Below are 15,378 nucleotides of genomic sequence, written 5' to 3' on the forward strand. Positions count from 1 at the left end.
TCCATCAAAAAGAGAATAATTGGGTGCCTTAAACATATTTAATCCCTGTCAGACTGGGAGGTATTTGCTGGCATAAACATGGACATACACTCACTGTTACACTTTGGGATCTCAAGGTGGTTGAAAACCACAGTCAAACCTCAAACACCATTTTAAAATGTGATATCCAACCCAGGGTGATCCATTCTGCTCCCTGAGGAGCAGAAAGAGGCAGGACTTAACCAACCAGTGCTGGCATAAACTGCATGGGAGGAGGAAAAAGGAATGTCTTGTCCATGGTTGAAAGATGAAGTACCACAGGAACTTCCTCCAGAATGATCACAGGGACCCATATTGATAAACCAATCACAGACTCACAGACTATTTGATCACAGTGACCCATATTGATAAACCAATCACAGACTCACAGACTATTTGATCACAGTGACCCATATTGATAAACCAATCACAGAATCTCAGACTATTTGATCACAGTGACCCATATTGATAAACCAATCACAGAATCTCAGACTATTTGATCACAGTGACCCATATTGATAAACCAATCACAGACTCACAGGCTGTTCTGAGATGAAAGGGACCTACAAGGATCATTGTGATCACAGGGACCCATATTTATAAACCAATCACAGACTCACAGACTATTCTGGGTTGGAAGGACCCACAAGGACCATCGAGTCCAACTCTTCAGTCAATGGCCCACACAGGGGATTGAACCCATGACCTTGGCATTGTTACAGCCAAGTTTTAACCAACTGAGCTCATCTATCCTTCCATCCATCTGTTTATCTATCACTCTATCCATCCATCCACCCCTCCATCCCATCCACCCATCCACCCACTCATCCCTCCACCCATCCATCCCTCCATCCCTCTCTCTATCCCAGACTATTCTGAGCTGGAAGGACCCACAAGGACCATTGAGTCCAACTCTTCAGTCAATGGCCCACACAGGGGATTGAACCCACGACCTTGGCATTGTTACAACCAAGTTTTAACCAACTGAGCTCATCTATCCATCCATCCATCCATCCATCCATCCATCCATCCATCCATCCATCCATCCATCCATCCCTCTCTCCATCCCAGAATCCCAGACTATTCTGAGTTGGAAGGACTCACAAGGACCATCGAGTCCAACTCTTCAGTCAATGGCCCACACAGGGGATTGAACCCACGACCTTGGCATTGTTACAACCAAGTTTTAACCAACTGAGCCAATCTCAGGCTCATCAATTCACTTAGACCTGGATTTACAGTTAGGCAGGAGATTAGAGCTGGGTCAAAGCCAGGATCAGCCTCATTCTCCATTTTACAGCCATGCTGGCATCTCCCCTGGTTTCCCTCAGCTGGGACACACCAGGATGCAGCAGTCGAGGTGTGACCATGTCAAGGCAACTGTTGGAAACATTTCCCTGAGCTGCCCAAAACCTCTGGCACTGGAAGCGCTCGCGGAGCAGAACCACGACAGACACGCCAGACACTTGGCCACTCTTCAAAGGCAAAGGGTGGGGGAAAAACCAGGGTGGGGTGCACGAAATAATCCTGACTTAATCATAACTGGAGCTTAAGAATCCCAGGCACGTGAAAGGGCTCCTGCTCTGTCTCACAGCTCCCTCCTGGGCTCAGAAAGCTGCCTGGGCTGGAGAACACTTGGCATGACCCTCCTGGGAGTGGAACTCCCTGTCCTTGTGCCCCAGGTTGGAGGGCATGTGTTGCATTATCAGAATAATAAAAATCGTTATGTATTATTAAATATGATCATGTCTCGTGTATATCTTATATATATTTTATTATTAGACATGATCATGTCTCATAAATATCTGTATTTTATTATTATTTTATTATACATATATATATTCATTTATATCCTAAAATCAAGGGAAAAACACCCCACTGTTTTAAATATTATTAAATATGATCATGTCTCATGTATATCTTATATATATTTTATTATTAGACATGATCGTGTCTCATATATATCTTATATATATTTGTACATAGATATATATAAACACATATATACATGTGTGTATATATATGCAAAAATATATATAAAATATAAATAAAAATATACATAAATATATATATACATATATTAATTCATTTATATCCTGAAATCAAGGGAAAAACACCCCACTGTTTTAAATATTATTAAATATGATCATGTCTCATATATATCTTATATATATTTGTACATATATATATATATACACATATATACATATATACATATATGTGTGTATATATATGCAAATATATATATATTGTGTGTGTATATATATATATATACACACACACACATATATTAATTCATTTATATCCTGAAATCAAGGGGAAAACACCCACTGTTTTAAATATTATTAAATATGATCATGTCTCATATATATCTTATATATATTTTATTATTAGACATGATCATGTCTCATGTATATCTTATATATATATGTACATATATATACAGACATATATACATATATAGATATATTAATTTATATCCTAAAATCAAGGGAAAAAAACCCCACTGTTTTAAATATTATTAAATATGATCATGTCTCATACATATCTTATATATATTTTATTATTAGACATGATCATGTCTCGTATATATCTTATATATATTTGTACATATATATATATACACACACATATATACGTATATACATATATATATTCATTTATATCCTAAAATCAAGGGAAAAATACCCACCGTTTTAAATATTATTAAATATTATTATATATGTCTCATATATATCTTAAATATATTTTATTATTAGACGTGATCGTGTCTCATATATATCTTATATATATTTGTACATAGATATATATAAACACATATATACATGTGTGTATATATATGCAAAAATATATATAAAATATAAATAAAAATATACATAAATATATACATACATATATTAATTCATTTATATCCTGAAATCAAGGGGAAAACACCCACTGTTTTAAATATTATTAAATATGATCATGTCTCATATATATCTTATATATATTTTATTATTAGACATGATCATGTCTCATGTATATATTATATATATTTTTACATCTATGCCCCAGGTTCGAGACCAGATATTGTATTATTAGAATATTAAAAATAACTATATATTATTAAATATGATCATGTCTCATGTATATCTTATATGTATTTTATTATTAGACATGATCGTGTCTCATATATATCTTATATATATTTGTACATATACATACACACACATATATACATATATATACATATGTGTATGTATATATGTAATATATATATAAATACATATTAAAATATACATATATATAAAAATATATACATACATATATAAAAATATATATATTCATTTATATCCTGAAATCAAGGGGAAAACACCCACTGTTTTAAATATTATTAAATATGCTCATGTCTCATATATATCTTATATATATATCTTTATTAGACATGATGGTGTCTCATATATATCTTATATGTATTTTTACATATATATATACACACATATAATATATATATAATATAATATTATATAATACGTATTATATTATAATATATAATATATTTATAATATATAAAATATATATTAATATAATATATTATATATTATACATATTAATATAATATATTATAGATAATATTATAATATATAATATATTTATAATATATAAAAATATATTAATATAATAAATTATATATTATACATTATATTAATATAATATATTATATATTTATTTTTAATATATTTATTTTTAATATATATATTTATTTTATATATATTTTTATATATATATATATATATATATATATATATATATATATATATATATATATATATAAAACCAAGGAAAAAACACCCACTGTGAGTGGGGAGAGACACACACAGATATACATTTCTATACTTCAAACTCATCAGACTTCATACCCAAACTGAAGGGAAAATTCAATTTTCAATCCCACTATCAGTAGATTAAACTTCCTTTTCTTAACCTTATTAATCCTCCCAGGCCATTAAATACCCCAATTCCCCACAGGGTAGAAATCCAACTTCTCAGGGCTCTAAAGGACTTTCAGAAACTCTCAGTTGAGAATAAATCCAATGCCTCCAAACCTGTTCTGTGAACTTTGGCAGGTGAGTAAAGACTCTCAGAGGGCGATTTGGAGCTTCTTCTTTTTGCTGTGATCACCACGGGGACCTCCACGGGAGGGTGGTGGAGCTGTGGATGTGCTTTCCCAACAGCCAAGAATTTCCCTCCTCACTTGGCTTTGGGCTCAGCCACCTCTTCCCCGTGTTCTTGTTGCTCTCCTGGGTCTGTTGGTGGGTCCTGCTGATTGACCCACTCTTGGAATGCAGGAGCAGCAGGCAGGGATGGGAATGAAGGAGAACTCAAGGTGACCCTGCAGGGAGTGTCAAATCATCTCCCAACAGGAGAGTGATCCAAGATGTCCCTCCACCCGCTCTACAAAAAGCTCTCTTGGACTTCTTGCAAACACAACAGCCCTTTTTTGTTCCCAGTTTTCTTTGTCCCTCTCTGTGTAAGCTGCAAACAAATCCATTCAACTCCTGACACCTCAAAAGGGAATACTAATAAATGGAACATCTAAGAAATGCAGTGCTGTGTCCCCAACACAGAAAAGTGCTTTAAAAAGCTGTTATTTACTATAATAAATATATTAAACCAGTCCTTGAAACATCAACTGCTACTTCATCATTGAGAATTATCACAAATGTAACACTACTGTGATACAATTGTAAACGAACCAAAAGCTTTATTAGATATTTCTGATGGACCTGAAAGCAACTACTACTTGAGTGAAGACACAGCAACCTCCTAGGAAGAGTCTGGTCACTCCTGAGTCCCAAATACCAAGTGTGGCAGCTGGAGCTCTCCACATTCACAGCCTGGGTAAGAAAAAGCTCCCAAACCTTGGGAACTCTTTACTCCACTTCTCCATCCTCCTTTCAACACTTGTCACTGTCACCAACATCAACAGCCCGTCTCCTGAGGTGATAAAGGAGGGCAAAAAAACCCTTGGAGGGAACTCCCTGACACCCACCAGGGCTGCAGCAGCTCCTGAGGACTCAAAACACTCAGTTTTGGTTCACTGTGAGGGTGGGGAGGACCTGGCATGGGTTGTCCCCATCCCTGGAAGTGTCCAAGCCACGTTGGAGCCCCCGGGTCTCATGGAAGGTGTCCCTACCTCGTCTTCCAGGTTGACACACAGTCCCTTTCAAGCCAAAAATCTCTTGGGTTTAAATTCATTGTGCTGTCAAAGCAGGAGACAAGAAATAGGAACAATATTCTCACTTTTTTGGGACAATGTGGATTTAACTCCTCCAACAGCTACAAATTTCTGCTTCTGTTGAACCCCAAGTGTTGTGAGGGCTCTGGAAAATGCCTTCCTTAGAAACACAGACCTTTCATTCTCAGAGTCACCCTCGACTTAATCTTGGCTTTAAAACACAAAACCCACTGTAGCTCATCAGTCATTGCTTATTCAGCCTTGACACACACTGGAAAAATCCAAATCCAAGTGCGGGTGCTCCATAATCCCTTCGCTCCCCCGAGTCTGGCCGTGGGCACCGAGCTCAGACAAACGTGGGGCTCTGCTTGGAAAAGTGCTGAGCACAAGTTTTAAGGCTTCAGATCTTATAAAAAGTGTCACAGCTGCTGAAAACTCCCCCTGGGCTGTGGATCTGGGAAACTGTGGGGCAGCTTCTCCCATTGTGTTGCTGACAGGGGGGGGTTTCCCATCTCCAGGATGGAATCCCTCAGGGATCCTTTGTATTCCTCAAAGGGAGTCACAGGGCTGGGTTTGGGGTTCAGGGGGGTTTAATTGTGGGAATGAAGAAATACCAGATGGTTCTGGGTTTGGATATTCTAACAAATTAAAATATCACCCAAATTAAACTCTTCCCAGGTTCCCAGAGAAGTTGTGGCTGCCCCTGGATCCATCCCTGGGAGTGTCCAAGGGCAGGTTGGAGCAACAAGGGCTGGTGGGAGGTGTTGCTGCCCATGGCAGGGGTGGCACTGGGTGGGCTGGGACGTCCCTTCAACTCAAACCAGTCTGGGATTCTGTGAAGAAGGAAGGAGGGAGAAAGAGAGGGAGGGAAAGGGAGGGAGGAAAGGGAAAGGGAGGGAGGAAAGGGAAAGGGAGGGAGGAAAGGGAAAGGGAGGGAGGAAAGGGAAAGGGAGGGAGGAAAGGGAAAGGGAGGGAGGAAAGGGGAAAGGGAGGGAGGAAAGGGAAAGAGAGGGAGGAAAGGGAAAGAAAGGGAGGAAAGGGGAAAGAGAGGAAGGGGAAAGAGAGGAAGGGGAAAGAGAGGAAGGGGAAAGTGAGGAAGGGGAAAGTGAGGAAGGGGAAAGTGAGGAAGGGGAAAGAGAGGAAGGGGAAGAGAGGAAGGGGAAAGAGAGGAAGGGGAAAGAGAGGAAGGGGAAAGAGAGGAAGGGGAAAGTGAGGAAGGGGAAAGAGAGGAAGGGGAAAGAGAGGAAGGGGAAAGAGAGGAAGGGGAAGGTGTGAGAAGGTGAAGGAAAGCGAAAAGGGAAAGAAAGAAGAGAAAAGAGAGATAAAGAAAGAAAGCCCAAGATTCTCTGTCCTTACACCAGAGGCCAAAACCTGAACTTTCTCCCAGCAAATACAAGACCCAAATTGCTCCCAGATTCCTGAAGATTTATGTCATGCATTTTTGCCTAAAAAGTGTCTGGATGGAGAATTATTTGGAGCCACCCATTCACCCTTGCAGGATTTAAGCACTAATACAGGCAGTGAGCATCCCAGGGTGCCTCAGGATGGGTGCCAGGGCAGGGGGGCAGCTGGGAGGGTGAGGAGTGGGCAAAGGAGGGAGAGGAGTGGGCAAAGGAGGGTGAGGAGTGGGCAAAGGAGGGTGAGGAGTGGGCAAAGGAGGGTGAGGAGTGGGCAAAGGAGGGTGGGGAGTGGGCAAAGGAGGGTGGGGAGTGGGCAAAGGAGGGTGGGGAGTGGGCAAAGGAGGGTGGGGAGTGGGCAAAGGAGGGAGAGGAGCAGGCAAAGGAGGGTGGGGAGTGGGCAAAGAAGGGTGAGGAGTGGGCAAAGGAGGGAGAGGAGCGGGCAAAGGAGGGAGGGGAGTGGGCAAAGGAGGGAGGGGAGTGGGCAAAGGAGGGCGAGGAGTGGGCAAAGAAAGGTAAGGAGTGGGCAAAGGAGGGAGAGGAGTGGGCAAAGGAGGTTGGGGAGTGGGCAAAGGAGGGAGAGGAGTGGGCAAAGGAGGGTGAGGAGTGGGCAAAGAAAGGTAAGGAGTGGGCAAAGGAGGGAGAGGAGTGGGCAAAGGAAGGTGGGGAGTGGGCAAAGAAAGGTAAGGACTGGGCAAAGGAGGGAGAGGAGTGGGCAAAGGAGGGTGGGGAGTGGGCAAAGGAGGGTGAGGAGCGGGCAAAGGAGGGTGAGGAGCGGGCAAAGGAGGGTGAGGAGTGGGCAAAGGAGGGAGGGGAGTGGGCAAAGGAGGGAAAGGAGCGGGCAAAGGAGGGAAAGGAGTGGGCAAAGACAGCAGCCACCCCCCAGCCTTATCCCACCTCCAATCTGCCCCCCCATGGGTGGCCCCACCAGGAACCCCACGAGCTGCTCCAGGTGCAAACAACCCCCAAAATCAGCTCTGCAGCCACAGTCCCTCCCCTGGCCCAGGGCACTGCCAGCTGCACAAATGGCTCTGTAAACAGCCCGGCAAGGGGCAGGCACTGCCAACCTGCTCCCTGGGTGGGGTTGTCACACAAAGCTCCCTGTGACCTTCACCCCTGGAGCGAGGTTGTCTCCAAACAAACCCTGGGGCTGCTCCACATTCCTCCCGTGCCTCGGGGAGGGACCAGGAAACCCTCAGCAGCTCCACCTGTGTTTGAGCAGCCAGGAGGGACAAAGGCAGACACAGCTGAGAGCAAAGGCAGCGGGTTGGTGGCCCAGACAAACGGCTCAGGGGGGCACAGCCTGGGCACTGGGACCTCCCTGCACTTTGGTGGAGCTTTGTCAGAGTCATTGGTCCAACCAGCACAGGGAAAAAGCTCCATCTCTGCTCTGGAGACAGGCTGGGAGAGCTGGGGGGTCACCTGGAGAAAGCAGACCCTGAGATGAGCTCAGTTGGTTAAAACTTGGCTGTAACAATGCCAAGGTCATGGGTTCAATCCCCTGTGTGGGCCATTGACTGAAGAGTTGGACTCAATGGTCCTTGTGGGTCCTTCCAGCTCAGAATAGTCTAGGATTCTGGGATGGATGGATGGATGGATGGATGGATGGATGGATGGATGGATGGATGGATGGATGGATGGATGGATGGATGAGCTCAGTTGGTTAAAACTTGGCTGTAACAATGCCAAGGTCATGGGTTCAATCCCTGTGTGGGCCATTGACTGAAGAGTTGGACTTGATGGTCCTTGTGGGTCCTTCCAGCTCAGAATAGTCTGGGATTCTGGGATAGAGACATGGATGGATGGAGGAGTGGAGGGGTGGGTGGATGAAGGGATGGATGGATGGGTGGATGGATGGATAGATGAGCTCAGTTGGTTAAAACTTGGTTGTAACAATGCCAAGGTCATGGGTTCAATCCCCTGTGTGGGCCATTGACTGAAGAGTTGGACTTGATGGTCCTTGTGGGTCCTTCCAACCCAGAATAGTCTGGGATTCTGTGTGGAACATCGAAGTCTTATGAACCCCAACACTGCCTGTTTAAGAGAAGGCTCCAGGGAGACCTGAGAGCCCCTTCCAGAGCCTAAAGGGTGCAGGAGAGCTGGAGAGGGACTGGGGACAAGGCCTGGGTCAATCTTCTTGCTGAGTTTTCCTGATAATTTTTTTTAACTGGATCAATTTTCTTGCTGAATTTTCCTGATTTTTTTTTTAACTGAATCAATTTTCCTAGTGATTTTTCCTTTTTTTTTTTTTATTTTTTAACTGGATCAATTTTCTTGCTGTGTTTTCCTCATTTTTTTTTTAACTGGATCAATTTTCCTGCTGATTTTTCCTTTTTTTTTTTTTATTTTTTAACTGGATCAATTTTCCTGCTGAATTTTCCTGATTTTTTTTAACTGGATCAATTTTCCTGCTGATTTTTCCTGAATAATTTTTTTAACTGGATCAATTTTCCTGCTGATTTTTCCTGATTTTTTTTTAACTGAATCAATTTTCCTGCTGATTTTTCCTTTTTTTTTTTTTTTTATTTTTTAACTGAATCAATTTTCCTGCTGATTTTTCCTTTTTTTTTTTTTTTTTTTTAAACTGGATCAATTTTCCTGCTGATTTTTCCTTTTTTTTTTTTATTTTTTAACTGGATCAATTTTCTTGCTGATTTTTCCTGAATTATTTTTTTAACTGGATCGATTTTCTTCCTGAGTTTTCCTGATTTTTTTTTTAACTTCAAAATCCCATCTGTCCTCTCCTACACCGTGAAAAAGGTTCAAAACAGAAGGAGCTTTTTCTCCTTTAAAATTACCGCCAGAAAAATGAAAGTTCATCCTTGTCAGCGGGTTCTTTTCATCCCTAAACATCCCTAAGAGAAGGGGCTCATTCCACACCAGCTGATAAATTCCTGGCACGTTCCACCACCCACAATGGGACTCTGTGGGAATCTCCTGCCAAGGGGAACACAAACCCTGATTTTCCCAGCAGGAAAAAGAAAGCAGGGTGGGTTTTTTCCTGGCCTGAAGCCAAGTGGAATTATTGGAGATCCAACACCTGCAGGTCACCCACTTTGTGCTTCAAACACGTCAAGAAGGAGCCTCTTTTCCCACTCCCACAAATCCCATTTCGTTCCAATCCCACTTTTTAATTGGCTGTTATTTTAAACAAGTGGGGAGGGTTTATTTGGAAATGAGGGGGATATAATGAGAACTCTGGAACAATCGTGGCCTTTTGTGTCATGAAAAGACACCACAAACCTTGTTTTATGTGAGGAAAAACAGGGTGTTTAATGCTCTCCCTTCAGGCAAACACAAACCCTGCCCATGAAAAGAAACAACTTCTCCATTTCTCCAGGACAAAGACAAGAAACAAAGCACAGGGTTTGCATCCACCAATCCGTCTGTCTGTCCATCCATCCATCCATCCATCCATCCATCCATCCATCCATCCTGTCCATCCATGCATCTGCAAGCCATCCAGCCATTCTTCCATCCATCCATCCATCCATCCATCCCGTCCATCTCTCCATCCATCCATCCATCCCGTCCATCCATGCATCTGCAAGCCATCCAGCCATCCATCCCATCCATCCATCCTGTCCATCCATGCATCTGCAAGCCATCCATCCATCCATCCCATCCATCCATCCTGTCCATTCATGCATCTGCAAGCCATCCAGCCATCCAGCCATTCTTCCATCCATTCATCCATCCCATCCCATCAATCCATCCATCTGTCCATCCATCCCGTCCATCCCTCCATCCCATCCATCCTTCCTTTCATCCATCCATCCATCCTTCCTTTCATCCATCCATCCCTCCATCCCATCCATCCTTCCTTTCATCCATCCATCCATCCTTCCTTTCATCCATCCATCCCATCCATCCTTCCTTTCATCCATCCATCCATCCCATCCATCCATCCCATCCATCCTGTCCATCCACTCATCCACCTCTCCACCCATCCCTCCATCCCTCCATCTCTCCGTCCCTCCACCCCTCCATCCATCCCTTTATCCCTTCATCTCTCCATCCATCCACCCCTCCATCCATCCCTCCATCCATCTATCCCTGAATCCATCCATCCATCCACCCCTCCACCCATGCATCCATCCATCCCATCCATCCTTCCATGCTGAATCATCCATCCATCCATCCATCCCTCCATCCTTCCATCCCTGAATCCATCCATCCCATCCATCCCTCCATCCTGAATCCATCCACTCCTCCACCCATCCATCCATCCCTCCATCTTTCCATCCCTGAATCCATCCATCCACCCACCCATCCCATCCCTCCCTCCATCCATCCGCTCAGGCACAACCTCAACTATCAAACACAACCCTGAAGGGTCAGCCAGAAAACCACTTGGCTTTCTTCTAGATGGGTATCCATAAATACCAGAAAACCACATTGAAGGGAGAAAAAAAAAAAAAAAAGGACAGTCAAGTAAGAGCCAGGGATTCTAATTTTGTTCCCTGAGCAAGCTCAGCATGACATCAAAATTACATGATGTAAATTACATGAAAATTCCCCTTTTTTCCCCATTATTCAGTGATGATTCTGGTAATGAATTTCTCCTCTTTGTACCAGAGACAGCACTGAATTTATTAGACCTGCCCAGATGTTCCCTGATCCTTTTTTCAAATGGGAACCTACACCCAGAGCATGATTTATATCTCCAGAGCTGTCTCTTCCACCAGCATTTCTCTGCACCATCATTTACAAAGATTGGCTCTTGCTGTTCAAAAAAAAAAACCATAAAAATCCAGTTGTGGCGCAGATTTTCTTCCTAGACCTGCTGACATGTCTAAAAGCTGCACCTCCTGTCCCAGTTCTCAGCCTTTTTAAGTCCCATTTCCATGTCAGGAGCTTTAAGGAGCAGAAAACCAAACAAGACCTGCAGGGAAGATCAATGTCCATCATCAGCAAATTTGCTGCTGACACCAAGTTGGGAGGGAGTGTCGACCTGCTGGAGGGCAGGAGGGCTCTGCAGAGGGACCTGGACAGGCAGGAGGGCTCTGCAGAGGGACCTGGACAGGCAGGAGGGCTCTGCAGAGGGAGCTGGACAGGCAGGAGGGCTCTGCAGAGGGAGCTGGACAGGCAGGAGGGCTCTGCAGAGGGAGCTGGACAGGCAGGAGGGCTCTGCAGAGGGAGCTGGACAGGCAGGAGGGCTCTGCAGAGGGACCTGGACAGGCAGGAGGGCTCTGCAGAGGGACCTGGACAGGCAGGAGGGCTCTGCAGAGGGACCTGGACAGGCAGGAGGGCTCTGCAGAGGGACCTGGACAGGCAGGAGGGCTCTGCAGAGGGAGCTGGACAGGCAGGAGGGCTCTGCAGAGGGACCTGGACAGGCAGGAGGGATGGGCTGATTCCAATGGGATGAGGTTCAACAAGGCCAAGTGCAGGTCCTGCCCTTTGGCCACCCCAAGCCCTGCAGCGCTCCAGGCTGGGCACAGAGTGGCTGGAGAGCAGCCAGGCAGAGGGACCTGGGGGGACTGAGGGACAGGAAGCTCAACAGGAGCCACCAGTGTGCCCAGGTGGCCAAGAAGGCCAAGGGGATCCTGGCCTGGATCCAAACTAGCGTGGCCAGCAGGCCCAGGGCAGTGACCCTTCCCCTGGACTCTGCCTTGGGGAGGCCACACCTTGAGTGTTGTGTTCAGTTCTGGGCCCCTCAGTTGAGGAAAGAGCTTGAGGGGCTGGAGCGGGGCCAGAGAAGAGCAACGAGGCTGGAGAAGGGACTGGATGTGGCACTGAGTGTCCTCTGAAACACCTCCAGGGACAGAGAATCCACCATGTCTTGATCCACCCCTACTGTGATCACCAGCCCAGGGCACAGAGTGCCAGAGTGATCACAGTGGAGTTGGATCAAGGGTTGGATTTGATGATCTCAGAGGTCTCTTCCAACCCAACTGAGAAGAGCAACGAGGCTGGAGAAGGGACTGGAGCACAAGTGCTGTGGGGAGAGGCTGAGGGAGCTGGGGGTGTTCAGGCTGGAGAAGAGGAGGCTCAGAGGTGACCTCAGCACTGTCTGGAACTGCCTGAAGGGAAGTTCTGGCCAGCTGGGGGTTGGTCTCTTCTCCCAGGCACTCAGCAATAGGACAAGGGGGCACGATGGGCTCAAGCTCTGCCAGGGGAAATTGAAGTTGGAGATGAGAAAGAAATTCTTTGCAGAGAGAGTGCTCAGGGATTGGAATGGGCTGCCCAGAGAGGGGGTGGATTCCCCATCCCTGGAGGTTTTTCAGCTGAGCTTGGCCGTGGCACTGAGTGCCATGATCTGGTAAAGGGACTGGAGTTGGACCAAGGGTTGGACTTGATGATCTCAGAGGGCTTTTCCAACCCCATCCATTCTATCATTCTGTGGTTCTATGGATGTGGCACTGAGTGAGAATCCACCATGTCTTGATCCAACCCCACTGTCTTGATCCAACCCTACTGTGATCACCAGCCCAGGGCACGGAGTGCCCTGGGTTGGTGATCACAGTAGGGTTGGATCAAGGGTTGGACTTGCTGCTCTCGGAGGTCTTTTCCAACCCAATCCATTCTATAATTCTCTGTCATTCAACACAACTTCTCCTTTGGCCTTTTTTCTTTTTTTTTGTTTTTACAACATGTGCATTCCTGAGGGGGCAGCGATGACAGATTGAATGTCTAAACCTTTTTAAAAAAAAATGTTCCAACCTTTTAATGGTATTTTTTTTTAACCTCTTAAAAGTAAGATTTGCTGCTTTGATAAAAGAAACCTGAATAAAAAAAAATGAAAAAAATTTGAATAAAAAAACTTTGAATAAAAAAACTTGAATGAAAAACCCCTTTAAATAAAAGAAAACTTGAATAAAAACATTTGAAGAAAAATCTTCAATAAAAAAACTTTAAATAAAAAACTTCAAATAAAAAACTTTAAATAAAAAAACTTTAATAAAAAAACTTTAATAAAAAAACTTTAATAAAAAAACTTTAATAAAAAAACTTTAATAAAAACCTTTAATAAAAAACCTTTAATAAAATAAACTTTAATAGAAAATCTTTAATAAAAAAACTTTAATAAAAAAAACTTTAAATAAAAAAACTTTAATAAAAAACTTTAAATAAAAAACTTTAATGAAAAACCTTTAATAAAAACCTTTAATAAAAAACCTTTAAAAAAATAAACTTTAATAAAAAAGCTTTAATAAAAAACTTTAAATAAAAAACTTTGAATAGATCAAAACTTGAATAAAAAAATTTAATAAAAAACTTTAATAAAAAACTTTAATAAAAAAATTAATAAAAAAACTTTAAATAACTTTAAATAAAATAACTTTAAATAAAATAACTTTAAATAAAATAACTTTAAATAAAATAACTTTAAATAAAAAACTGCAATTAAAAAATTTAAGTAAAAAATTTTAAATAAAAAAAAATTTAAATAAAAAATCTTCAAATAATAAAACTTTAAATAATAAAACTTTAATAACAAAACTTTAATAAAAAAATAATAAAAAAACTAATAAAAAAACCTCAATAAAAAAACTTCAATAAAAAAACTTCAATAAAAATAACTTTAAATAAAAAAACTTCAATAAAAATAACTTTAAATAAAATAACTTTAAATAAAATAACTTTAAATAAAATAATTTTTAAAACTGCAAATAAAAAAATTAAATAAAAAATTTTAAATAAAAAACCTTTAAATTAAAAACCTTTAAATAAAAAACCTTTAAATAAAAAACCTTTAAATAAAAAACCTTTAAATTAAAAATCTTTAAATAGAAAAAACTTTAATAAAAAACCTTAATAAAAGGCCTCCAGCTGAAGCTCATTTAGCAACTATTTATTTCTTCCAGAGCTCTAATTGTATTTATTGTTAGAAACCCCTTCCCTTATTATGTGAAGATAAACCTGAAGGTGCTTTATTGGGGTAATTTCTTTAAGACACCAAAGGACTCCAGCTCAGCACAGGGAACCCCAACCCTGGAATTCCTCTCCTTTCCCTGGAAAATCCCTGCCCTGCCTCTTGGTCTCCATCATTCCCACCCCCCAGATGAGCCCACAAATTCCATGGAAAACGGAAGCCCATCCAACCCCCCCAGGACAGAGCAGGGAAGAGGAGCAGCTGAAAGCTCTGACTGGTTACAAGTCTGAGCAATTCAATCTCCTCCAAAAACACTTCAATGCCCCGGCCTGGGAGTGTGTGGGGTGAGGAAAGATTAATCACCCTGGAATCTGGGATGTCAGGAGCTCCCATGGCTGCAGGCAGGGGGAATTTTCTGGGGGGGAATTGCAGTGAAGATTCCCAGCCTCGGGCTGGAAAAGAGAATTTCCAGCTCTCCAAACCAGTGGGCACAGTGAGGACAGGCCAGAACTTTGGCAGGGAAAGGCATCGGGGGGTTCATTTATGCCCAGGGTGAAAACACTTCAAATTTAAGTCCTTTATCACCAGCACAGAGACAGGAAAAATCCTCAACCAAACTCCAGTGGAGCCATTCCTGGAATCAGCAGGAACTCCATGGCATTCCCAGAGAGAAATCCACCACCAGCAACTGTTTCTGTGCTTGGACATTGGAAGCTTGGGCTGATTTTGGTAAGAGGGATTGCCCAGGGTGAAAACACAGCAAAGCTCAACCTGCCAAGTCCTTTTCACCAACACAGAGACAGGAAAAAACCTCCACCAAACTCCAGTGGAGCCATTCCTGGAATCAGCAGGAATTCCATGGCATTCCCAGACACAAAACCACTACCAGATTTTTTTTCTGTGCTTGGACATTGGAAACGGGCTGGTTT

At 42.6% G+C, this 15,378-nt stretch overlaps 1 protein-coding gene across 2 annotated transcripts in view; it reads right to left on the reverse strand.

The window, feature by feature from the left end:
- LYPD6B (LY6/PLAUR domain containing 6B) overlaps nucleotides 1-15,378 on the reverse strand; it is a 56,207-nt gene that overhangs the window by 21,744 nt on the left and 19,085 nt on the right. The window contains exon 1 of one of the 2 annotated variants that reach the window (XM_071562217.1): nucleotides 4,104-4,276. The exons of the other annotated variant lie outside the window; for it this stretch is intronic. The gene's annotated coding sequence lies outside the window, so the exon portion shown is untranslated. Of the gene's footprint in view, nucleotides 1-4,103; nucleotides 4,277-15,378 lie in introns of those variants that run through there. 2 annotated transcript variants of the gene reach the window in all.

The sequence above is a fragment of the Pithys albifrons genome, chromosome 8, assembly GCF_047495875.1.
Source record: "Pithys albifrons albifrons isolate INPA30051 chromosome 8, PitAlb_v1, whole genome shotgun sequence".
Lineage (NCBI taxonomy): Eukaryota > Metazoa > Chordata > Aves > Passeriformes > Thamnophilidae > Pithys > Pithys albifrons.